The sequence below is a fragment of the Neoarius graeffei genome, chromosome 15 (genome assembly GCF_027579695.1).
Source record: "Neoarius graeffei isolate fNeoGra1 chromosome 15, fNeoGra1.pri, whole genome shotgun sequence".
Lineage (NCBI taxonomy): Eukaryota > Metazoa > Chordata > Actinopteri > Siluriformes > Ariidae > Neoarius > Neoarius graeffei.
The window spans coordinates 66,627,158-66,653,043 of NC_083583.1; the positions used below are offsets into that span (position 1 = coordinate 66,627,158).

General features: G+C 39.0%; 1 long non-coding RNA gene across 2 annotated transcripts in view; it reads right to left on the reverse strand.

Moving 5' to 3' along the window:
* Positions 1-19,880, reverse strand: part of LOC132899702 (uncharacterized) — a 50,458-nt gene extending 30,578 nt beyond the window's left edge. For both annotated transcript variants that reach the window (XR_009656700.1, XR_009656699.1), the window contains exons 1-2: positions 19,785-19,880; positions 10,204-10,297 (exon numbers count right to left, since the gene is read on the reverse strand). This is a non-coding gene — a long non-coding RNA (uncharacterized LOC132899702). The remainder of the gene's footprint in view (positions 1-10,203; positions 10,298-19,784) is intronic.
* Between the last annotated feature and the right edge of the window lie 6,006 nt (positions 19,881-25,886).

Consider the following 25,886-nt stretch of genomic DNA (forward strand, 5'->3'; position numbering starts at 1 on the left):
CATAAGGTAGGTAAACATACAAACAGTCTTCTTGTGTTCCTCCCTGAGTGCTCAGAAAATTACACAATCAACTTAGCCAAGCTCCATTCAAACAGGGACAGGAGTGTCAGTAATTTTACTCCTTTCTAACTGTGGGACGTCAGTATCGGGAAATGGCGATTGATTAAAAATATTACAATGTCTGTATGGTGCGCCACTGTAGGTATTAAAAACCACAACCCCACACCACAAACAAACGTGAGGGAGGCATAATATGGGTTACTCAAATTCTGGAGATTAAAAAGGTTACAAATTTAAGAGGAGGAGGAGAAAAAAAAACCTCAGAAAAACAGTGGGTTCAAGGAACCATATGGCTTCAGTTTGCAAGATTGGATCACCGTCATCACACCACAGACACCATGGCTGAGCTGAGAGTTATAGGAAACGCAGCCTTTCCTCCTCAATCACGAAACATAAAAGTGCCAAGAGATTTTCAGCAACATTTCCCAGAATGCACTGCAGCCAGGAAGCATGCAATTATCGTCTTAGGATATCACGTTTTTTTCCGCCCTCGAAATATTACCCCCTTCCTCAGCTCCGTATTATTTATTTTTAACCTATAAGTGCCCTAATACACCATTGTAGTCTACAGATTTAAGATCAATAAAAATAAACTGTTGCATTTCGTAATACGTTTTCTTTTCATCCATTTTGTATGCTGTATGAACCTTAATAACCTGCTGTCTGACCTCAGAGCAGAGCAACAAAACACTTGTCTGGGCAAACAAACATGTGAATGTCTTGGCTCTGAAAACACGCATGGAGACGTAAATGACAGGTGTGTTGTTCATCAGGGTGACTTCACTACACAGGAATTCAGCAAACACCTCGGATGCTGTTCAACACCAACCACGTGCAGTTTATATCATTTTTATTTAAATTTATCCTCAGGAGTTAGCTAGCTACATTTATATACACAATCTCAACTTTGCTTTTGCAGGATTCGTGTTACCTTAATAATAAAGTCTAAATGCTAGCAATTGCTTGTGAAAACCTACATAAAATACCAACAGAAGGGTTTGTTCACAACTGTGCATAAAGTATTGATGGCTGTGTTTTGTTAAATATGCTTTTATATCTGCACCTAAAGCTATTTATAAATAGAATAGAAAGGTATTTGTCTATCCACATTCACTGGATATGAACAATTGCATGCTCTGATAGTAGTAGAGTAGCCAATCAGCTCAGAAACCATGAGAAGAGAAAAACAAAGTGGCAGAGCATGTTGCTGAACCAACCAAGGATGAAATAAAAACCTACTTGAAAACAACCCTCCCCCCCAAAAAAAAGTTAATAGAAACTGAAACAGCTAAAAGAATATAGGTGACGCCCCCCATAGCGCCTGTTCCACACTCCAGACCAGTTGGTGGCAGTAATGCACCTTTAAGTTGGTTTGCCAACTGCCAGAAACCCTTAAACCAACCCCCCCCCCCAAAAGTAAATAAATAAATAAATACAAAATAATAATTAAAAAAAAAAGATATGGAGTAAAAGCAAGAACGTACCTTTTTATTTTCAAGAATTATTATAGCATTTTTTTCACAAATTGCTCCTGTCATTTCACTGGTTTGTTTACATTCTAAGTGGAAATTATTTTGTCAGACGTTTTGTATAAAAGTTTATCAAATTTTCAAAAAATAAAAATCATAAATAAAAATTAAAAAAAATGCTCCGTTTCTCAAAATCCAGTGAATGTGGCTAGAATAAAACTTATTCCACTCAATCTTGTCATACATGGCTTATAGCCAACTTGGTGCGACACACCTCATCGGCTATCAGCTGATGTACGACTCGATTTCATGGAATAACTTCATTATGTACCACCAAAACCTATTCATTGTTGGATTATTAATCTAAAATTTACACCATAAAATATGCACTGCTAAAAAAAAGTGAATTTGAGGAGGAAATTCCTTAGTGAAAATCATCTTGCTGCATGGACAGAATTTTACTTGACATCTTAGAATAAAGTTAGCTACGATCTAGAACGGGCAGCACGGTGCTGTAGTGGTTAGCGCTGTCGCCTCACAGCAAGAAGGTCTGGGTTCGAGCCCCGTGGCCGGCGAGGGCCTTTCTGTGCGGAGTTTGCATGTTCTCCGGGTGCTCTGGTTTCCCCCACAGTCCAAAGACATGCAGGTTAGGTTAACTGGTGACTCTAAATTGACCGTAGGTGTGAATGGCTGTGTGTCTACAGTGCTCAGTGTAAATGAGTACAGTGTAAATGAGTACACCCCCTTTTGAAAAGTAACATTTTAAACAATATCTCAATGAACACAATTTCCAAAATGTTGAAAAGACAAAAGTTAATATAACATCTGTTTAACTTATAACATGAAAGTAAGGTTAATAATATAAACTTAGATTACACATTTTTCAGTTTTACTCAAATTAGGGTGGTGCAAAAATGAGTACACCCCACAACAAAAACTACTACATCTAGTACTTTGTATGGCCTCCATGATTTTTAATGACAGCACCAAGTCTTCTAGGCATGGGATGAACAAGTTGGCGACATTTTGCAACATCAATCTTTTTCCATTCTTCAACAATGACCTCTTTTAGTGACTGGATGCTGGATGGAGAGTGATGCTCAACTTGTCTCTTCAGAATTCCCCGAAGAAAATAAATTTCTTTACACCACAAAGGTGAAGGCTACAAGATGATCAGCAAAGCTTTACTTATCAGTCAGAATACTGTAGCAAAAGTGGTACAAAAATTTAAGAAAGATGGAACTGCAACCATCTCACAGAGACATCCAGGTCGTCCACGGAAGTTAACACCTCGACAGGAGCGTCTTCTGATGAGAAGGGTTACAGAAAAATCGGCATGCAAGTTCACTGCAATTATATAATAATGAGAATGAGACAATCTAGAACTAGTTTTAATAATCTCAGAGTTGGTGTCTTGTATTCTAAGATTATTAAAACTAGTTCTAGATTGTAACTAACTTACTTAAGACGTCAAGTAAAATTCTGTCCATGCAGCAAGATAATTTCACTAAGGAATTTCCTCCTCAAATTCACTTTTTTGCAGTGTGCGCGCGCGTGTATAATCTGTACTTCAAATGACACATGCACAAATAGTACTGGCACATAACAGTCCAACCTTGAATATTACACGGCTGAAGTGTGTAACTCTGCCGAGTGTAGCTCCACTGTGGACTGCAGTCTGCATGGTATCAGCCAGTTGAAACATGTTTAGACGTCTGATCTGGGTGGTCCAGAGACAGAGACAAGGCCTTAGATGTTTTAATTGTCTCCATCCTTGGGTGTGTCATCAACCTGAAAAGGAGTTTTGGAGCTCCTTTCCCTGCATCATATTGCTCTCTCACGTTTTATCCTTGGAACAAAAAGATGCACCGTAGGTGAACCCAAACCTTCAGCTCATCAGGGATTCCACCCTCGCCTGGAAATAGACTGCTGCAATTCCATTTCCGGAGACTAAATTGTAACCTTATTTTTTTGCCATTGACCGAGACGACTCCACAATAAAGACTAATAGGGGCTCAGAACGCCCGACTCTGAACAAACAGTGAACGTGTTACTATGGAATCGGTGCAGATTCGGACAACACCGTTAAATCAGTAGGTGAAGCTCAAATGCTTTTAGACCGCGAGTGAACTGAACACAGCACTGCTGAAGAATGCAATGTCTAGAGGTAGGCATTGAGATGAAAGGGCGTAATAAAGTCACAGACACCGTAATAAAAGACTGTCGCCTCAACCACGGAGCACTGGTGCCTCAGGAAGTCTGTAATTTACAATGACAATATCAGGGACAGTCACGTAACTGGAGACAAAATATGGGATGGCAATAGAACGCATAATTTATCAACAGAATAATTTAAATTTAAAAAAAAACTATCCTCAATTTAACCAAATGGGTTTTCATTATTGCTGTGACATTTTCCTATTTCTTACAAGCCGAGCAAACAGTAGGAGCTCTAAAGTACACGCTACAGTGCAAACTCCTACATGTGGCCTGTGGTATTAATCAATCAGTCTTCTTCGCCTCGATTTGTCAGTGTGAGTGAAAGTAATGCCCCCAATTTCAAAGCGTCTCCTGAACATGCTAGCAAACCTACAGACCCCTGAGCGCATACTCAGTGACTGCTCTGGTGCTGGATTTTCTGATCAGGCCATGAAGACCTCACTGGATCTCAGCATAATCTGTTGAGCTCAAATAAAGCTGAAACATTGAGAAATATTGGAGCTGTCGGTGTACGTGTGTGTTCAGGGGGGTCCTCGTACTCACTTCCCAGCCGCTGTCAGTCTTGAGAAGAAATGCTTCCAGGTGGCTTCACAGTTCTTTAAAAATCAGTCAATAATAAGGGGGTGGGGGGGGTGAGGGAAAACACACACGTTTCTTTTTCTTCTTCCACTGTAAAGAGCTTTCAGTCCTCCTGAAGGTTCAGTACGTCAAGATAAAGCCATTACCATCCAAGACCATCTAAAATAAGCACGCCAGTAACAATGCTAGATACTGTACAATACTCCTGAGGGGTTACCTTTTCCTTTTTTCAAAGCTGGAATCAACAAAAGAGCCAAACTGCACACTCCGATTACAAAGACGTTCCTGTGCATTTTTTTTTCCATTAAAATAAATAAATAAAAAGTCAAAGTCTCCAGAAGATCTGCAGCTGGTTCTCTAAAATGCTCAGTAAAACTTAACAGCTCATTGCCTTATAAAACCGTGCAAATAACCGAAGAATGCTGGTAGGGTTTTTATTTATTTATTTATTTATTTATTTATTTGTGTGTGTGTGTGTGTGTGTGTGTGTGTGTGTGTGTGTGTGTGTGTGTGTGTGTGTTGATAAGTGGCCATACCAAATATTGACTTTAGTTTATTACCCTTTACTTATGTAGAAATATTTCACTGTTGAAGGTATGTTTGCTTTACAGCATCTCTTTACATACAAGACTTTTGCACCTCTCCCCCCTCTCTCTCTCACACACAATGAAATAAGCATGTTTTGTTTTTAATTTTTGGAATACTTAAGAAAAGTAAAATGTTAAACATCTTGAATACTTAACACTCAAGATCCTGCACCATTTCTGTATTTAAAATGTAAGAAGGGAGAAGGAAAAAAAAGGAGACATTGACCATGTTAACTGCTTTGTACAAAAGGTAAGATTTTTCTCATGCCTCATCTCTTCTATTGAAGCCTGTGTTCAGCTGATGATGGATTCAATCTAAAATGGATCAAAGATTTTGCATAAACGTGGAGTCCATGCACACATGGATGGTGTCAAGTGCAGACAGTCATGGGGGGGGGGGGGGGGGGGGGTTTAAACCAAATACGAAATAAATTCATGTAAATATTTCAGAGATTCTCCTTTTCACTAAAGAAGTTGTCGTCAATAATATAATTTGTAATGGGGGGGGGGGGGGGCAACTGCACAATAGAAGTGCTTTCACTTGTGCTCCCAGATCAGTCTGACTCAGGTATTAAAGGAAAGGCGCTGTGGGGCTGGGCTCACCTGGCACATGACAGAAAACAAGGGCTATACAGTACGCTGTTAACCCAGCAGGAGAGGACATGTCGAGTGTGTGAGAGGAAAGGAGCTGAATGAATGTGTGAATGACTCACTGACAGGAAGACAACAGCTGGAGGAATTAATCATCACTCACGGAAATCAAAACAGAAGACAGAGGGATGTCTGAAATGTGATTTTGTGGCAGGTATTCGCACAGAGCAACACCACGCTCCATTTCTGAGCATCTTCAATGAACTGGCACAACTTTTTTTTTTTGGCTTTAACTTTTATAGCAAAATGATGGGTGAAGTAGATATTACAGGCTTTCAGGCAGGCAGGCACGTTTTTAATGTCTGTTACACCTATAATCTGTAGCCCCAGACTGTCTGACCACTTGACAGAGCAGTGATTATTTACTTGTGATTTTAGTGCAGATAAATACCACTCAGTCTAAGTGGCTGGGAGTTCAGATTGGGAATACCAAGTGGCAGCTGAAGTCGAACAAAAGCACGTAGATATGGGACACGTTAAAGAACGTGTATATCATCAGGACTAAAAGTGCTCTACACTGAAAAGTCTAGAGGATTCATCATCAAAGCACATTCATTGGGGGGAGGGGGTTAAATTAAATTTCTATAAAAATATCAATAAAGAGACCAATGAACTATAAATGGATCATTTATTTATATATTTTAATCTGGATTAAAAAAAAAAACACCCATTGACCTTGTGTACCTAATATTTAAGAAAATAAAAATTGTCCACTTTATTTAGTACAGGTAATCGTATGGGGCCGAGTAAACTTAAGGATTAATTTCACGAGTGATTTCAAAGTTTTGAAAATTGCCCAAGTCACGAAGCGACGAGGGCAATTTCAAAACTTTGAAAAATCATGAGTGAAATTGATCCTTAATTTTACGAGGAACCATACGATTACTTGTTTAATATATAGGGCCAAATTCATACTTCGGAAGCCATTCAAGTTCACAACATTTGTCATTCACGTTTTCTGAACCAATCAGGGTGCAAGACTATCTTGCACATTTGAATCAGTTTCTAAAGCGTCTTTCATGATGACACGGCGACACGACACGAGGATTTTGAAAGTGGTTTAAAAGATTTTATTGGAACTTCTTTACAAAAGCCAATTTTGTTGACAATTTGCTAATTTTTGTAACCATAATCAAGCAACGAACTAGCCAATAGCATTTCAGAAATACGGCCCCATGTTAAGGCAAAAAGCCCTCCTTGATTGACCAATCAGAATTGAGTAATTTGGCCCCATGTATTATAATAAGTTAAACAACAGTTATGACATCAGTTTCACAATTTCGAAGTCTAGATTAAAATGCTTTTGTTTTTGCTCAGTGTACAGTGTTTCCTCACTACATGCTGTGAAAGTGATAAATGTACAACAGTTTATAGAAATGGTGCTCTCAAAAAAATATCTTTTGGTAAAGATTCCGTTGCACCCTGGGAGTTCACACTTTTCCCATGAAGGGTTCCCCCCCTTCCTCCAACTGAAACCAAAGCAAGTACTGTTTGAGTTTAAAGTGTAGAATGATAAAATACAGATGGCATTTAAACAGTATACCAGGAACGTTATGAGTTGAGAAGAGGTGAAGGGTATGAGTGAGTATGTTATGGTCATGTGACAGATTGCATAGTCAAGTGTCAGCCCTTATTTAAAAAAAAAAAAGTTTGAATTAAAATGGTGTATGTAGTACAGATACAGTATGGAGATTGTTACTGCTGTTTAAATTATAAATAATAAAGCCTAACAGACATGTCTGGAAATGTTACAGTAGAAACACCACCACGGAGTGTATTTGGGAATTTAGTTGTATGTATGTGTGAGACCGAGTGTGAGCACAAAAATGCTGTAATACATTTTAGTTTAATTTTAACTGACATTTTTAAAAGGTGCTGACTGCAAAGTCATCTGAAATTTTTAATTTTATTATTCATGGCATTTTTCTGGGCAAAATGTTACATTTCTATTGCTGTTGGAGTTTCGAGATGTTTCTCTGCTGTGCGCACACACAAGATACACTGTGTGTATGTTTTTCCGAGATAAAAAGCGTCCCGCGTTTTACAATTCCGGACATTGCCAAAGCAAGTGAGCAACAATGACCACCGTGGGGCGTGTCTGACCTACTTTTAACCAAAGCAAGCTGGCATGGGTAAACACGGCAGAGTCCACTCTCCCACCAGCAGAAAAGAAAAGGAAAATAAGAAAGCTAATCAATTAGAAAAGCACACCAGAAAAGCAATGGAAACCAAAAGGTTGTCATGCAGGGACAGATTGACTGCTGGAATTGACTGAAGGATGAAACAGGCAAGACTGACTTTTGCAGCAGTTGTCTTGGATTGGTAAGTCTGAGTATGGATTTATACACCTAATGTTTTGATTTTACAGAGAAAGGAACAAGAACACAAAAGCAGTAACAGAAAATATATTTATTTTTCTTCTGTTTCACAGATCTATTCGCGAATATCAACCACAAATTACATCCCCGTGACTCAAAACTCTCAGAGGTCGATGCGGAGTCATGATGTTTTCCACACGTCACCATCTAGATGTGACACAGTTCCACAGTTATGCTAATTAGTTAAAGCTCCTTACATTCGGCTGTTTCCATAGGGTCATACGGTTTACCTCAAGAGGGAGGAAAATGGTTCCAAAAACAGAGAAAAAGTGACCCTCAGGACATCAAAAATTATCACATCTCATCTGCATGATAATGTTCTTGTGAGATGAAGAGAGAAAAAAATTAATAAAATAAAATAAAATGCCATGCATAATAAAATTAAAAATTTAAGATGACTTTGCAGTCAGCACCTTTAATTTTAATCACGGAAAGTGTGTATGTTTTTAATATACTACTGAGGACCAAAAGTCCCCACGAGGATACACATCAAATTCCTCAGTGTTGAACTAACACTTTCAGAGTTAATCTGGGTCCAATTGGACCTATATAAACACAGTAGGGTGTTAAATCAACACTCTGGGTGTTAATTCAACACTGGGGATTTTGCTGTGTAGTAAAATCTGACATTTCAACCTTGTGGGGACATTTTGATGGTCCCCACAAGGAAATTGCTGTTGTGTTTTTTTTAAACAAAAATACAAATAAATAAAATGCCAAAAAGTTTCCTTTTCATTACTGAGGTTAAGGTTGGGTGCAGGCACAGGATTAATTAACTACAATAACTTCAATGGAAGGACCTCACAAGGATAGTGAGACAAACGTACGTGTGTGTGTGTGTGTAAGTGGTTTAAGCCATGATAATCTAGTCTAAAAATACAAAAAAAAAAAAAAAATTCACACTGCAGATTCCCAACCATTAAACTAAATTTTGTCATACATGATTTCACAATTTCAATTCTCATCTCATCATCTCTAGCCGCTTTATCCTGTTCTACAGGGTCGCAGGCAAGCTGGAGCCTATCCCAGCTGGCTACGGGCGAAAGGCGGGGTACACCCTGGACAAGTCGCCAGGTCATCACAGGGCTGACACATAGACACAGACAACCATTCACACTCACATTCACACCTATGGTCAATTTAGAGTCACCAGTTAACCTAACCTGCATGTCTTTGGACTGTGGGGGAAACCGGAGCACCCGGAGGAAACCCACGCGGACACAGGGAGAACATGCAAACTCCACACAGAAAGGCCCTCGTCAGCCATGGGACTCGAACCAGGACCTTCTTGCTGTGAGGCGACAGCGCTAACCACTACACCACCGTGCCACCCCACAATTTCAATTAGATTCTTAAATTGAGCAAAAATTCGAAATGAAGAAAAATGACTGAAAAGACTCCTTTAATTTTGAATTACAAACAAATGCAAAAAAGGTACATTTTTGTCTGAATGAAAAATAATTGCTATACACTGAGATTTGATATTGTAAACATGTACATCACATCTTAAACAGATAAACATTCATAAACAGGGTGTGTGATCTGAGAAAAATAAGTGACCGAAACAACGAGCTCCAGAGCACAAGTAAAGCTCCATAGTCAGCTAAACTGTCTGCTTTCTGTAGCTGCTGGAAAGCGAACGGGGAGCTTTTTAACACAACCACATTATAACGGTTATCATATATTGCATACTGGTTGTTGTAATCTTAATCTATCAGGATTTAAGAGCACATCTCTCAGGTTCTCCATGAAAGGATGTGATCATGTGACCAGCGTTCTCTCTGTGTAAACATAACTGTACACAATGCACAGTGGGACTTCTGGTGTTCTCTGGTGCAAATCGCACATGTCCATGATGCACAGTGTCAGTTTTATGTCCCTCACTGTGATGCATCATGTCACAATGTATCGTTACACTCTGAGTAATATACTGTATACAAAAGAACTGCCTAACCTGCATGGGACACTACCAGCTAAAAGCAGGACTGGTTCAGTGAGCCATGAAACATGCTTGTGATGGACTATTATGAATCTTATAAACATCTGAATAGTAAATATTTAACCAAACAGGCAACTTGTGTTGAAAAATTTTAACTCTAGTAAATTTAATGAAGATTACATCAATCATATTGCCCATAAATGAAGGAGTATCTCTCTCTCTCTCACACACACACACACACACACACTCACACACACGAGAGGAGAGCATCATCTCTACAGCATACAATCTCAAAACCAGAAGGAAAAAAGGTCACTTACCTTCATTACAGATTTAATGGTCCTGCTTGGAGCCACAAACCGATCTCTTCAGGAACAGCACATTATATCGTCTCGCACCGTCTGGCTCTCAGAACTTTGAAATACAGAGATGAAGAGACAAAATCACTCTAGTTGATTATTTCTGAAGCAGAGTGTTGGTTAAAAGGTAGGACAGTTGAGGAGTCCAGGCTGGTGCTATATCAGAGCAGGTCTCTCTCTCTCTCTCTCTCTCTCTCACACACACACACACACACACACACACACACACACACACACACACACACACAGAGCAAAGGAGAGCTAATGGTACCCCATGTAAACTTCAAGCCAGACCCTTTAGCATGAAATTGCAAGCAGCTGTCTTCTATTCATCTCCCTGTGGCTCCCTCACTTATGTTTTTTAGGGAACAGCTGCACAGATAAAAAGAAGAAGAGCACTAAACAAACACTGTACAATGAACAGCAAACACCGAGCCTCCCTGGACGTGCGAACACTCGCTGCTTGTGCGGCTCACCGTTGCTCTCACTGGTCCCTTTTCTATATTTAATTTGCCATTTTCGGCGTCCCACATCCCCCAATCATAACCCACCCCAAGCAGCTCAGCCACCCTGAAAAGCAATGACAGTGCTCCTTTGTTCAACCCCTGCCTCTCAGTACCCACAATCCCCCATTCTACCACCCACCACCATCCATCGTCCGCCCACTGGCGGAGACGCAGGCCTTGACAGAAAGGTTTGGGTAAGAGACACAACGAGACAGAGACCGAAACAGTGACAGACAGCAGGAGGAAGAGACAAAGGCATGCTCTTGTACTATTTTTTTTAACACTATTCCTGCACTTTTTCTGTGGACTCAGCAGTAACAGAGGGGGCTTCAGAAAGGAGACAGCAGTCAAAGAGACCTGCACTTCCAGCTGAAGATTTCCAGCCACCAGATTATGAGCACGCCGTAATCTTTGTTTGGGTGGAGAAATGCATTTAAAAGATGATTTCAAGGATTCAGTGCTATGAATTTGATGGAGGGATCTGAAATGAGGAATTATTTACACAGCTTCGATTTTAAAGTGTGTCCTTACAGATACATTTTAAATTACACACCAATTTTAAATGTGTAGGCACATTTTCAAAATATAGCAAGTACCTTCTCTTTCCCAACACATTTGATATACGAACATGCTCTAAAGGCATGATGTTAAAATGGCAGGACTAAATAACATTGATTTTGTATGGTTTTTGTTTCACACTAAATATAGACAAGTCATGTTCATATGCTTTTAAACATGCAGCTTGACAGGCAAAACTTAAATTCCTTTATAGGATTAAGATTTGCCTTTTTTTTTATGAACCATGCTGAATGCTATGATACAGTAATGAGTACAATAACAGGATTTCGATTGGTATAGTTCAAATACAGAGTCTTAAATGCACAAGTGTAGACTGAAAAATTTAAATCACAGTAAGTGATAATATTAAAATCAAGTAAAAGTTAACTATTTCATGCAAGACCTATTAAACTTGACATTTTTACTAATTTCAAGCTTCAAAATTAGTAAGGGGTGGGGGGAATCACCTGCTAATAGAACAGGACAATTTCAAGTTAGAAATGAGTAAATATATCTAGAAGAAATACACAATCATTTGTTTTAAAGCTATATATTAAACTAACTTCTCTTTATAAGTTTTTTCACAAAATTGAGTCGTACATGAGCTGATAGCTGACGAGGTGCGTAGCACTGAGTGGAATAACTTATTCTATCCACATTCACTGGATTTGAGAAACAAAATCATTTTTATTTTTTGCGATTTTTAAAAAATTTAATTAAGTTTCTTTTGTCCAACAAAATTTCCACTTCGAATGTAAACAAACCGGTGAAATAACTAACAATTTGTGAAAATAGCTATAACAAAATGCTTAAAAAAAAAAAACGTTATTACCATCAAATACTTTCATTCCATATTTTGTTGCTTTTTTGTGGTTTTCAGAAGTTTTTTTGGCAGACGGCAAACCAACTTAAAGGTGAATTACCGCCACCCACTGGGCTGGGGTGTGGACCAGGCGATACTGGGAGTGGGCAACTTATTTTAGCCATTTCTGTTCCTCTTAAATACTTGAGAATAATTTTTGGTGTTTTGTTTTCGAGTATAGTTTTTATTTCTTCCTCAGTTGGTTCAGCAACACACTCCATTTTGTTTTTCTCTACTCATGGTATATGAGCTGATATCCTAGTAGTAGAGTAGCCAATCAGAGTGCGCGATTGCTCATATCCAGTGAAGGTGGAGTGATATATTTAAAAATAAATAAATAAATAAATAAATAAATAAACCCACACACTTTCACTTTATTTTTCTGCATCTAAATAAAAGGTCACAGGTCTTGTCCTGAAATGTTCGCCATCATATTTGTTAAGTTCTTCATCTACATGTTTATAAAGCACCTTTACACCCTAATACACTATACAAAGTATACAACACCCACCTACATCCCTTTCCCTGTTCGTGTGTGTGTAAGTGCGAGTAGGATAGAACAGATTCACTTGACTCACCATCAGTGTGTAACACTGACGACCACACACTAATCACCACTGTTTGTCCCGCCCACGCCCGTCTTCATTTTAAACTGACTTCTTGGGGATATTTACGAGTCATTGCTTCACAACTACTCACCTTTCACAAACTGCTCAGTGTCACTGCTTCCTTTTGTCTGTGTTCTTGAGAGACAGTACAGTATACAGTAACTACAGTATAGAGCAGTAGACTACAGAATAGATAAGTTCAGTTTGTGGTACGATGATCAACTTCCTATAAGAAACTAAGATCATTTCAGAAATGAATTAGAATCCATTTGAGATAAACTTCACCACACACAACAAAATCTTCCTTCATCCCCAATGTGTAATGCGATATGCCAATGAGCATGATGAATAAATTATGTAAATTAGTCCATGATGCCTCCTAGCAACTTCTAGTGTGTTTTAACTCCTGTCCTCTAAAGAGAATTGGCAACACCACGCAAAACCGTAATATTACCAAACAAACACACAAATAAATTAAATAAATAAAGTGTAGTACACTGAAAATCTCTGGGGTTTGAGAATAATCAAATGAGTCTGTACATCATATTACTTGCATCATACAGCCTACACCGAAGTCTGCTCATCTGTTTTATACAGACCCCTGAATATAAAGTCAGTTAGAAATCACACACATTTATCCAACCTAAACAGTGTCATAGATGTCTGTTTACATCAGCTTTTATACCTGAAGAGAGTTTAGAACAAAACATTCAATCTAAAAATTAAAAGAGTTTATTAAAAATCCTTAATACCCATACAGTCTGTATTTATTTAGATGAAGATGCGTTTTCATCTAAAAACACAGGTGTATAAAAGTCTGATTTACCATACACTCCAGTGGAACAAACAGATTAAAAAAAGTTATGCACCTGCATTAGATACGAGACCTTTTCCATCCTTTCCTTCCACACAAAACATCATGAAATAGCGATTATGAAGAGACACACAGCTGTCGTACAAAAACAGACAAAGCTTCAACAAGCTCGCACATGTGCATTCACCTGTAGAGAAAAGACTGAAACACACACATGATGCTTTTAAAAAATAAATAAAAAATTGGGGGGGGGGGGGGGGGGGGGGCTTGGGCTAAATGTAAACCTTGGCTCCCCCCCACACACACTTTTTTTAAAATACACAGACCAGGGAATTTATTTTTGGTCTGCTGTTGCATTATCACCTAGTACTTAAATGTACATTAGGCAAGATTGATCAACGTCTAGAACAGACATGTGTACAATCATATGATTCTCTCCCCCTCACAGGATCATTTTCTATCTGTGCTGCTCTGTGCTCTTGACGAATTCAGACTTGGAGTTTATAAAGTAAATGAAGCCCAAACAAACAATCAACCAGAAGGTAGGCAGTTTTCCCCCCCAAACATGTCTTCCTTCACCATGTGATCCACTTTATTACAGTCCATTTTTTTTTATAATGTTCTGCATGTCTCCTGTACTGGTAAAGGAGGGGGTACTCACGTATTGCACCTTTAAAGATTTAAATCAAGTTAAATCCAGAGATAGATTTATTCTCTGAACTTTAATTAAAAAGTGAACGAAACAGTGCTGATACAGCACAATGGAGTTGTACAGATTATAAAATGTTTTATACATAAACATTTGAGGTGCATGAATGAATATGGGGTGAAAATGCAAGTTTGTTAAACTACGTACATATTTAACAAAAACCAAATTCAAAATAAATTTATAAACAATTTGATTCTATAAATTTATATATTTATAAATCTATAAACAAGTTTATAAACTTTATAAACAAGGATTTATAAACAAGTGTTGCCAGGCAAAACAAACCTCGCCCAGTAGCACCTTTTTTTTGGGGGGGGATTGTTTTTAAGTGCAACTAAAGAGCTCTTCAGAGGAGCTAAGATTTCCTTACATATAATTATATAGTAACTCTGTAATAACTATGATTTTGACCTTTTTGGTGACCCTGACCCTCAAAATGTTGCTGGTTCTATTTGAAACCAATGCCCATCTATCCTGAAAGTTTCATGAAGATTGGTCCAGCTGTTTTCCCATAAACGTTGCTAACAAAAAAAAAAAAGAAACAAAAACATACAAACAAAGAAACCCCACCAAAACAATACCTCACCCCCGGTAGACTCCGTCCCAGGCAAGGTAACAAGAGTTTCATTTGCACATACCTTATCCACAGTAAGTAGAAGTCATATTCCAGATGTTGCAAGTTACTGCGATTATTTTATTAGGTGGAGAAGAGTCTAAGTGTGTGTGTGTGTGTGTGTGTGTGTGTGTGTGTGTGTGTGTGTGTGTGTGTGTGTGTGTGTGTGCGCGCGTGCGTGCAGACTGTCACCATTCAACTGTCTAATCTCAACGCTGTACTAAAATAAGATTTCAGCACACATCCTGGAGATTCTATGAAAAGAGCCTCCAAACAACCCTTTAAAAAAATTTAATAATTTATCTACACACTACCTGTATGCTGCCTACTGATTTCCTTTTTACTCTGTAAACTGCATCAAAACACTTCCCTAAACATCACTACTCTGATCAGACCTCCCCTACTATATTTTTCATAATTATAGATCTATAGACTTAAAGATCCTGCGCTCAGAGTCAGGCGTGCTGGATATTTGTGGAACAAAGGATAGTGTGTTTGACAGTTCAGCCCAGCTATTTTACAGGAGCTGGATTTTTCCCCCCTCTCAGCCACAAAACAAGAAGTGTGATCAAGCTTCAAACTCTTCAGACACTTGTCCTGCAGATCATAATCCTGTGAACACTACAAGAGGCTTCTTCAGAAACTAAACGTGATGGTCAACACTTTTCCTGTTCCAACTTCCTGATGGGGTGCGTTACAGATGTCACTGTAGCACAAGCGCACTCGGAAAAGGACCGTTTAACATGTATTAGGAGGTGATCAGGTAAAGACCAGAGGGATTTAGGATGCGCCCGTCTCTGGAGATTACCCAGACTAATACCTCCATTCAGGACATGAGAGTTTCAGGAGGGTTCCTGCACAAATAAAGTGGCCCCCTGGGAGCTTGGAGTTTGTTCTGATGAAAACCTCTAGACCTTTTAGACAAAGAAGAAGGTCACGTTAGTGAGGCATCCAATACACACAAGAGCTAAATTAATGAGGTATATTATAAACGCTGGCTGCGAACATGAGGATAAGAAGAAAAGATGAGGTTTTGAGAATTTTTTTTTTTGGGGGGGGGAATCACTATTCAATTTTATCCTCAATCCATGTATTTCATGTAGCAAGAACCAAATTACTTCTATGGAGAGAATTTTTTTTTATATCCCACTTTAAATCTATATCCTGGTTTGCACAGTCAGTGCAAACCCACTACAAAAGCCTCTCCACAACATCCTGAGAGATCATAAGATCATTACTATATTAAACATTTTCCACATCATACTATAACCTCATTTTAAAAAGGCCTCTCCACAGCTGTTGTGCTTTGATGGAGTCAGTCGTCTTCCTGGACAATTTGTAATTTGTGGCCTTTTTATTTCCCTTACTAGAAACTATTACTAGCGCACCACTCCTAAAGACCAACAGCTGTAACCAGATCGATTAAACTCATCATAACTACTTCTGATCTGATTCCAGCTGTTATACAGGAGTCTTGCATTTCATTCATCATTGTAGGTGAAGTATGAGAAGATCCTACAAGCCGATCCGATCCGAGGCCCAGGTCACTGTCTCTCATTCACTCACGGACAGATGAACTAGAAAGATAACCAACTACACTTGTTGACTAACAGCAGCTCACTGGTGCAGGACTAACAATACTGATTCATCTTTAGTTGGGATAAAGCTGAGGACCAGATGACCCCTGTAAACTTTGACTTTAAAAAAAATAAATAAATAAATAAATAAAATAAAATAAACCCAGATCTACAATCCTACTAGTTTTTAAAATGGAAATGTGGCATAGTGCTCCTGAAGAGAAGCAGCTTTCTTGTGGGACGGTCAATGAGCAGAGACGCTTTTCAAAAATGTGCTGGAAAGATAAGAGAAAATGAATGAATGAATGAATTAATTAATTAATTTAAAAAAATAAAAGACTCCTCATGTCCACTAGACAGACAGAGAGAGCAAGAAAGAGAGAGAATGACCCAATCTTGTCTCGTCTCTTCACCCAGTGTATCCAGATGGCAGCAGGATGTATATATTAACCGCCTCAGTAACTGTACACCGAGGCTAATAGGCTGCATCATGGTTCAGTCCACACAGACATTTATATTAAACTGCATTAACAGCACAGAGCGGCTGTCACCACAGCCCGAGGCGGTTTCTCCGACATGATCAAATGCTGCGATAATTACACCCTACAAGCTCCTGATTAACACATTCATGAATATTACAACACATTATTTCTGTGCAAGTCAGGAGCTTGAATTTTTTTTTTAACATAGAAGCAGCTCATGGTGGCATTGCGATTCACTGAGACACAAACGAACAGGATGAACGCTTTAACCCTTCCTTACTCACTCAGCTATACATCCCCTACAACACACAGGCCAAATCACTACAGGACAAGCTGAAATACAGGAAGGGCTGTGTCATCATGCTCTGCTAGCCTAAGCTCTCTAATGTGTGCGGGCTAAGCTTACTAGAGAAGAGCCATGCACCTGGAGCACGGATGGGCATTTCACAGGTCAAGGTTCACAGCTCGCATGGGGCGCCAACTAAACAGGCCTGCGCTCCCAGACAACCCCTGCGGCGAGTATACAGAACATGGGCCCTTTCACTTTTCTACTCCCTGCCCTCCCTCCTCTTTCCTTCCTTCATCCCTCATACTGCTTCCCCCCCTCTCTAATCCATAACCACTCAAACGGCCAGCGGCTCAATTAAGCTCCCAGTTCCACCAGCATCTCTCGATGGATAAAGATTCAAAAACAATTAACCTCTTCCAAGTCAGATTGTTTCCCAGAGAGAACAGAAAACTAATACGTCTTCCTGTAAATAAATAAAACATGTAACATGAAGAAAAAAAGGCATCAGGGTAGAAGAGCTTTTTAAGAATTACATTTTTTTTTTAAATTAGACAGACACACAATAATCGGCGTCCTTATCTGGCTGTAGGCACTTGACTCTGTGGACCTGGTTGGCCCTTTAGTTGTGAATAAACCCTCCTCGTGCAAGGGCGTGAATGGGCCTCCTATTCGCTGGCAGGTAGAATGCTTCAAAGAACGTGCAGAAAAGGGGAAGAAAAAAAAAAGACCCACCAACTAGTCGCTTCTATTCAACCTTTTATGATGTTCCATCAAAGATTATGGTAGAGGAGGAGAGTGTTTTATATTTGTTTAAAAAAAAAACATGAATGTCATCCTTTCAGTACGGTTACACTCCAGAATGGCTACCCGTGAAAATAACAGTGTGCACGACAATCAGTGCGAAGTGTTAAAAGACTACGTGCATTTTAAAGAAATAAGAGACCTTTACGCAAAATAAACTTAACACACACACACAAAAATAATAAATTAAAAAAAAAAATCCCCAAAACGATACTGAGGAACATCAGGACTATAAATTGAACACAAATAGTGATAAAGATTATGGAAGAGAGGTGTTCAAGCTATTACACCAAATTCTTCGAATCGAATTTCACACACACACACACGACAGCGTGAGAATCTAGTTCTACAAGTTCAGCCGGCAAACAACTCCTGGTGCTAAATAAATAAATAAAATCTGGAAAAAAGTGCGGATGCACAAAAAAAATAAAATAAAATAAATAAATAGTTTTTGATACACGTCTTGACGACTACACTCGCCAGATTCACTTACACACAGCCGGCCGTGATCCTCACTGCAGAACAAATGGAAGATGCGGCTCGTATGCAGGACAGACTAAAAGCACGGCTCTGCGACTCTGCCTGTGCATGTGTGCGCGCGCGCGCGTTAAATCTGGCACGAGAGGGAAAGAACGTTTTCCTTCACTCGCTCATGTCCAGAGACAATGTCGCCTTTCATGTTTTCATGAGTGTGTTGGTTTGTGTATCTCTCCCTTTGCAAATCACTTACAAGAAGATGGTGTAGTTCAGGTTTCCTGTGTGTGTGTGCTCGCTCCAGCGTGGTAAAACTTGGCCCCCAACAAACATTGCGTGCCACTCCTTGATTGTATAGTGGAAGAGATGCAGGAAATGAAGGAGGGGAATAAAGAAGGGGGAAAATCCATGGAGATGGAGGAGAGAGAAAGAGAGAGAGCGTGCACGGATTTAGACTGACTGGGACTCTGTTGATCATTATGTCTAGCCTTCAGGTGTGTGTGTGTGTGTTAGGGGGAGGTGTGGGAAGGAAAAGAGCCAGACAAAGACCGATGCGGTACACTGGCAGGCTGGCAGGCACACACACACACACACACACACACACACACTTTATAGCATTTAGACTCCCTGAAGTCACTTCAGTCCATCAGATATTTCTTATTATTTGAGAGCTTCCCCCCCCCCCACTAAAACCAGCCGGTTTTGCAGTCCCTGTGTAATGTTTTAATGGAGTCCTTCACAACAAAAATCACTCTTTCCTTTCAAACGCATTAAAAAATGTGAATCATTTGACGTAGTGTAACATGTCAGGCAGCTAAAATAAGTAAACAAAAACACATACGAAGCTGTGTGTGTGTATTTTTTTTTTGTTAAAAATGTAAGCTACAATTAAAAAAAACTACAATGATAAACTGTGTGTCAGCTTGTAGAATAACTGATAAAATACCTAAATAAGATTTAAAATCTAAAACGTTCACAGCAACACTCTTCGTGATAGCATTAAAGGAATATGAAATATTATACATTACAACAAGCCAAACTCGAGTTGTTGTTGTTGTGTTTTTTAACGGTCGACTAAATAAACAAGTAGTTTGAGTGGCGCGCGCGCTCCGCTCCTCACCTCACTTCACCTCAGCTCAGCTGAATTTGATTGACAGCGGCGTCCGAGTGACACTTCACATCTCCCAAACAAAAGACTTTCCCTTTTTAATTAAAAATACACAATAAAAACCATCACACTGATACTAACCGCTCTGCGTGGACACCACACCGTCGTCCCGAGGCACCGAAAGTCCGTTTGTTCCGAATAAACCCGGGGTAAGATGATGGCGGAGTGCCGCTTCTGAGGAGAAGGGGGGGGGGGGGGGGGGGGTAGTAAAAGTTGCGTCGCGCGCCGGCACGTCTCTAACTGACACTTTAAACAGTTCCTACACTCGCACATTGAACGAGGTGGGAAGAGTGGAGGCACAGGGTCACGTGATCCACGGCGAGGTGCGCCATTGGTCGAGCGCGGGTGCACCCACGAACCTCGCCTTTGGCTCAATACCAAATGTCTCCTTATTGGAAATATAGAGTCCTCTATCTAGGGCACAAAAGCCTTTATTTCCTGCTCAGTGTAGGGAGCTGATATAGGGATTATAGAGCGGTTTGGTTTGGTATTCAGCCTTCAATTCATTAGATTAACACACGAGTGGAAAAAGCCAACCCCCCTTGCAGTGGAGATGATGTGCACAATTTTTTTTTTTAAATGAGGAATGTACAAAAGGTAGTGATGATTCTGTGGCTCAAGGATGGATTGTGACGGATGGGCTATAAAATTTAAAGTGAAAATATTTTTATGGGCTAAATAATTTTTGAAACCTTTTTTTTAAAACTCTCTATGATCAAAAGTATGTGGATAAAATTCTTAAAAATTTCTTTCATCTTAAATGAAAATCCTACAAAATCCACTGATTTATTGCACACATGGCCAAAAGTATGTGGACACCTGACCGTCACGCCCATATGGCATATGTGGTTCTTCCCCATCCAAAATGTTGCCACAAAGTTCGAAACACACAATCATATACAGAACATCTTTGTCTGCTGCGGCATTACAATTTCCCTTCACTGAAACGAAGACCTGTTCCAGCACGACAATGCTGCTGGGCACAAAGCAAACTCTATGAAGACATGGTTTGCCAAGTTTGGAGTGGAAGAACGAGTGTCCTTCACAGAGCCCTGAACATCATTGTGATGAACTGGAACACTAAATACCTTCCCAGAAGATTGGAGGTTATTATAAGAGAGCTAACAGGGAGTACTACATCTGGAATGGGATGTTCATAAAGTACATATGGGTCTGATAGTCAGGTGTCAACATACAGTACTTCTGGTCATTTTTAACAGTTATTTCATGAAATCAAGTTGTACATGAACTGATACTCGGCTGTAATCCATGTACGACGAGATTGAGTGGAATAACTGTTTTATTCTATCCACAGTCACTGGATTTTGAGAAACAAAGCATTTTTATTTTTAGTAAATTTGATAAATAAAAACTTTACATAAGACGTCCGACGAAATCATTTCCGCTTAGAATGTAAACAAACCGGTGAAATGACAAGAACAATTTGTGAAAAATGCTATAATAATAATAATAATAATAATAATAATAATAATAATTCTTGAAAAATAAAAAAGGATACATTCTTACCATCAAATACTTTTATTCCATATTTTGTTGCTTTTTTTGTATTTTGGGGGTTTTGTTTTCAAGTAGAGTTTTTATTTCGTCCTCGGTTGGTTCAGCGACACACTCCGCCACTTTGTTTTTCTCTACTCACAGTATATGAGCTGATATCCTAGTAGTAGAGTCACCAATCAGAGCACACGGTTGTTCATCCAGTGAATGTGGACAGAAGAATATAGTATAGTGTAGTACAGTGTACATCACACTCAGTCCTTAGTTCATCCTTGGGAAGTAATATAAAGGGTTAAGCTGCTCAAGTGTTACATGTGCAGTGTCGCTTTCAGGGGAGTGACACACTTCGTTTCAAATTGTATCATGAGCGTGAGAACGAGCATGTCACTGAAATGACACAGCTTTATGAGGCGAATCATCACAGCAAGGGCGTGAATCAACCCAGAAAATGGCCATGACAAATATCCGTGCATATTATAAGCAAAATAATATACACGGATTTTCCAAGCATTACAGGACATGCCATTCTACCTTCTACCTGTGTTTAGTAGTTTGAAGGATCCTACTCGATTATATGAGACTGAGATGATGGTTAAAAAGTGACCAAAAAGTAATATTTTTAAACGTGCCCCACTTTAGTAGACTAATATTCACCGTATGTTTCTCTTTGTTCAGATCTGAATTAGTTGATTCTGTGGCAAGAAAGCAAAAACTGTGAGCATGTGATAAATAGAGCGTGTGTAATCCAGGACACACATCTTCCACTCGTTGGATGTGGCATTAAATCAATATTCTGCAAAGCTTTCTCTTGTTGAGTTATTCACTTTACTGCTGCCATGATGTGCCATGTGGCCTGAATGTGCAGTTGTTTTCTCATTTTTGTGACAATCTCTCTCTCTCTCTCTCTCTCTCTCTCTCTCTCTCTCTCAGTTTCTGTTCTCCTGTGCCCTATTTTACTTGCTCGCAGGCTTGATATATAAGAGCTCACCCTCCTCTGCCGGATGAGAAGAATCAGACGCTCAGGTTCATGACTGAAACTTCTTTTTCAGTACATATCTCCTATAACTGTCAGCTGATTATCCCGTTTGTGTTGAAAGCCCACTGAATGCAGCTGCACCTGTTTCTAGTAGGCTGGGTTTTTTTTTTTTTAATTTAATCTCTAGTAAGTATTTTCACTCTCAGAATTACGTGGTTCGCATTTTGGTTGCTCAGCTACAGACACACTCCTTACCATGTGGTGTGAAAGCACTCCTGTTATATACATGCATTTACCAGAAGCCACTTTTGCATTTCCTTTCTCACAGTGCATCAGTGAGGCACATACATATAGATCCTTGAGGGTAAAAGCCAGCTGGGGAAGGTAATTAGTTGCCAGAAGGTATAAATAAAGACTTACAGTACGTGGGATGGATGTTGGAGAAAGAGCGTTGGTAAGGTTTTTTTTTTTTTAATTAATATTTAGGTTAAATCCTAAATATTACACAGTACTGCGCAAAAGTCGAAGGCACCCTGTTTTTTTTCATATAACAAACTTTGTTATAGATTTCTATTTTATGACTTTACGTTATCAAGTCAAAATGTTACAAAAACATTTTAGAATTCCAAATGTTCATTCGTTTTCCAGCACAAAATTAAATGTTACAGGGGGGAAAAATGTTTGTAATATAACTGAGCAGTATATTCCATAAGAGAGCACTTTTCAGATGAAAAAAGAAAACATAATGAAGGCTGCTGGGTTTTGGGGCAAAATTATGAAGCGAGTGTGACAGTCAAAGTGTCCAGAAGAACTGGGGCTGGTTCTGTAAGATGCTCAGTAAAACCCACAGCTCACTTCCTTATAAAACTGCACACATTGTACCAAAGCATCACCAAATATCGACTTTATTTCATTTATTATTTATTATCAGGTGAAAATTCTAATTTAATCCAAATTGCTTGAAACTGCTCTCAATGAATTCAGAATTGAATGCAGAACAACATACTTTTTACAGAATTAAAATATGTTTATCTGTCCTTGAGATATTACAACTCAAAGATTGAAAAAACGGCTTAATTTTTAGAAAACTGCCGTAATATTGTGTATGAGAATCACATAGTCCAAAATGGGCCTCATTAACCAATGAGATCAAATGTTTTTTCATAACTTTTTTATTTTTCAAGACATTTACATGGAAATTGGCAGGCACATAGATGGCTGTACACTGAATAAAAATGTTTGAAAAATTAGTATAAAAAAGCAATAAAAGATTATTTCTAATCTTCTATTTGTGCTCTGTAGGCCTTTGTATTTCTCAAAAGTAGGGCCTATTCGTGTTTATATTAAAGAATATAAATGATAATATTCACAGCTTTCAAGGCGAACCTCAAAAAAACTGTGAGCCACATCCAATAAACACTTCGTATTAACTGAATTGAGATTGACATTCCCATTTCTGACTCCCTTTTTTTAAAATATCACTCCAACCACTAAGATCTCAATATTTTTCATCAAAAGAACTCCAGTTTGTAGACAGAGATACTAAAATAGTTATTTATTTCCATGAATCAGTTTTATTTGAATAAATAAGTAGGTAAAACTATGAAAACTCACTTCAAAGTCTCTGTGAATCATAACAGCAAAACTAGCAGACAGAAAATTTTGCTGAATACTTCATCAGAAACAGTGAGAGTGAAAGAACATCCCTATAAAAGTGATGTGATTGAACTTCACAACTAACCCAGATCGGAAACCGAGAGAGAAAGAGCCTGACCGCTTTCCCGTGACCCAAAAAGAAAAGCACCAGCAGTTTCCCGACATCCCGCGAGCAGAGTTTTTACTCTGTTGTACGAACTTCAACCTTCCGTTACTCCCAAAGTACTGAACAGATCTTAACCAGATACATTTCGTTGGAAAGCAGAAATTATAAGCTTTTTAATGATAGTATTCACAATCAAAAATGTTCAGGAGATAAGCACTGACAGATTTGGAAACTTAGATGAGTGTCTGCATGGACAGTTTTCACAGCACGGCCAGAGAGTGTCTGATATGACTACATTTATTATGGCTTACTGCTTACTGTTTATAGTAATTTTTTAAATGTTGAAACATATAATTTCATTATTTTTAAGCCATTTGTGTTATACAGCATTTCTTTACATGTACAGTGCCTTGCAAAAGTATTCATACCCCTTGAACTTTTTCACATTTTTCCACCTTACAACCACGAACTTAAAAGTTTTTTATTCAGATTTTATGTGATAGACCAACACAGAGTAGCACATAATTGTGAAGTGAAACAAAAATGATAAATGGTCTTCAAAATTTTAAACAAATAAAAATCTGAAAAATGTGATGTGCATTAGAATTCAGCCCCCCTGTGTCAATACTTTGTACTTTTGCTGCAATTACAGCTGCAAGTCTTTTGTGGTATGTCTCTACCAGCTTTGCACATCTAGACACTGAAATTTTTGCCCATTCTTCTTTGCAAAATAGCTCAAGCTCAGCCAGATTGGATGGAGAGCGTCTGTGAACAGCAATTTTCAAGTCTTGCCACAGATGCTCAATGGGATTTAGGTCTGGACTTTGACTGGGCCATTCTAACACATGAATATTCTTTGATCTAAACCATTCCATTGTAGCTCTGGCTGTATGTTTAGGGTCATTGTCTTGCTGGAAGGTGAATCTCCTTCCCAGTCTCAAGTCTTTTGCAGCCTCCAACAGGTTTTCTTCCAGGATTGCCCTGTGTTTAGCTCCATCCATCTTCCCATCAACTCTGACCAGCTTCCCTGTCCCTGCTGAAGAAAAGCATCCCCATAGCATGATTCTGCCACCACCATGTTTCACAGTGGGGATGGTGTGTGCAGGGTGATGAGCAGTGTTAGTTTTCCGCCACACATAGTGCTTTGCATTTAGGCCAAAAAGTTCAACTTTGGTCTCATCTGACCAAAGCACCTTTTTCCACATGTTTGCTGTGTCCCCTACATGGCTTCTTATGCCTGTCTTTCAACAATGGCTTTCTTCTTGCCACTCTTCCAAAAAGGCCAGATTTGTGGAGTGTACGACTTATAGTTGTACTGTGCACAGATTCTCCCACCTGAGCTGTGGATTTCTGCAGCTCCTCCAGAGTGATCATGGGCCTCTTGGCTGCTTCTCTGACCAGTGATCTCCTTGCTTGTTCTGTCAGTTTAGGTGGACGGCCATGTCTTGGTAGGTTTGCAGTTGTGCCATACTTTTCCCATTTTTGAATGATGGATTGAACAGTGCTTCTTGAGATGTTCTGAGCTTGGGATATTTTTTTATAACCTAACCCTGCTTTAAACTTCTCCAGAACTTTATCCCTGACCTGTCTGGTGAGTTATTTGGTCTTCATGATGCTGTTTGTTCTTCAGTGTTCTCTAACAAACCACGGATGCCTTCACAGAACAAGTGTATTTATGCTGAGAATAAATTACACACAGTAGGACTCTATTAACTAATTAGATGACTTCTGAAGGTAACTGATTGCACTGGATTGTATTTAGAGGTATCACAGTACAGGGGGTTGAATACTAATGCACACCACATTTTTCAGATTTTTATTTGTTAAAAATTTTGAAGACCATTTATCATTTTCGTTTCATTTCACAATTATGTGCTACTCTGTGTTGGTCTATCACATAAAATCTCAATAAAAAACTTAAGTTTGTGGT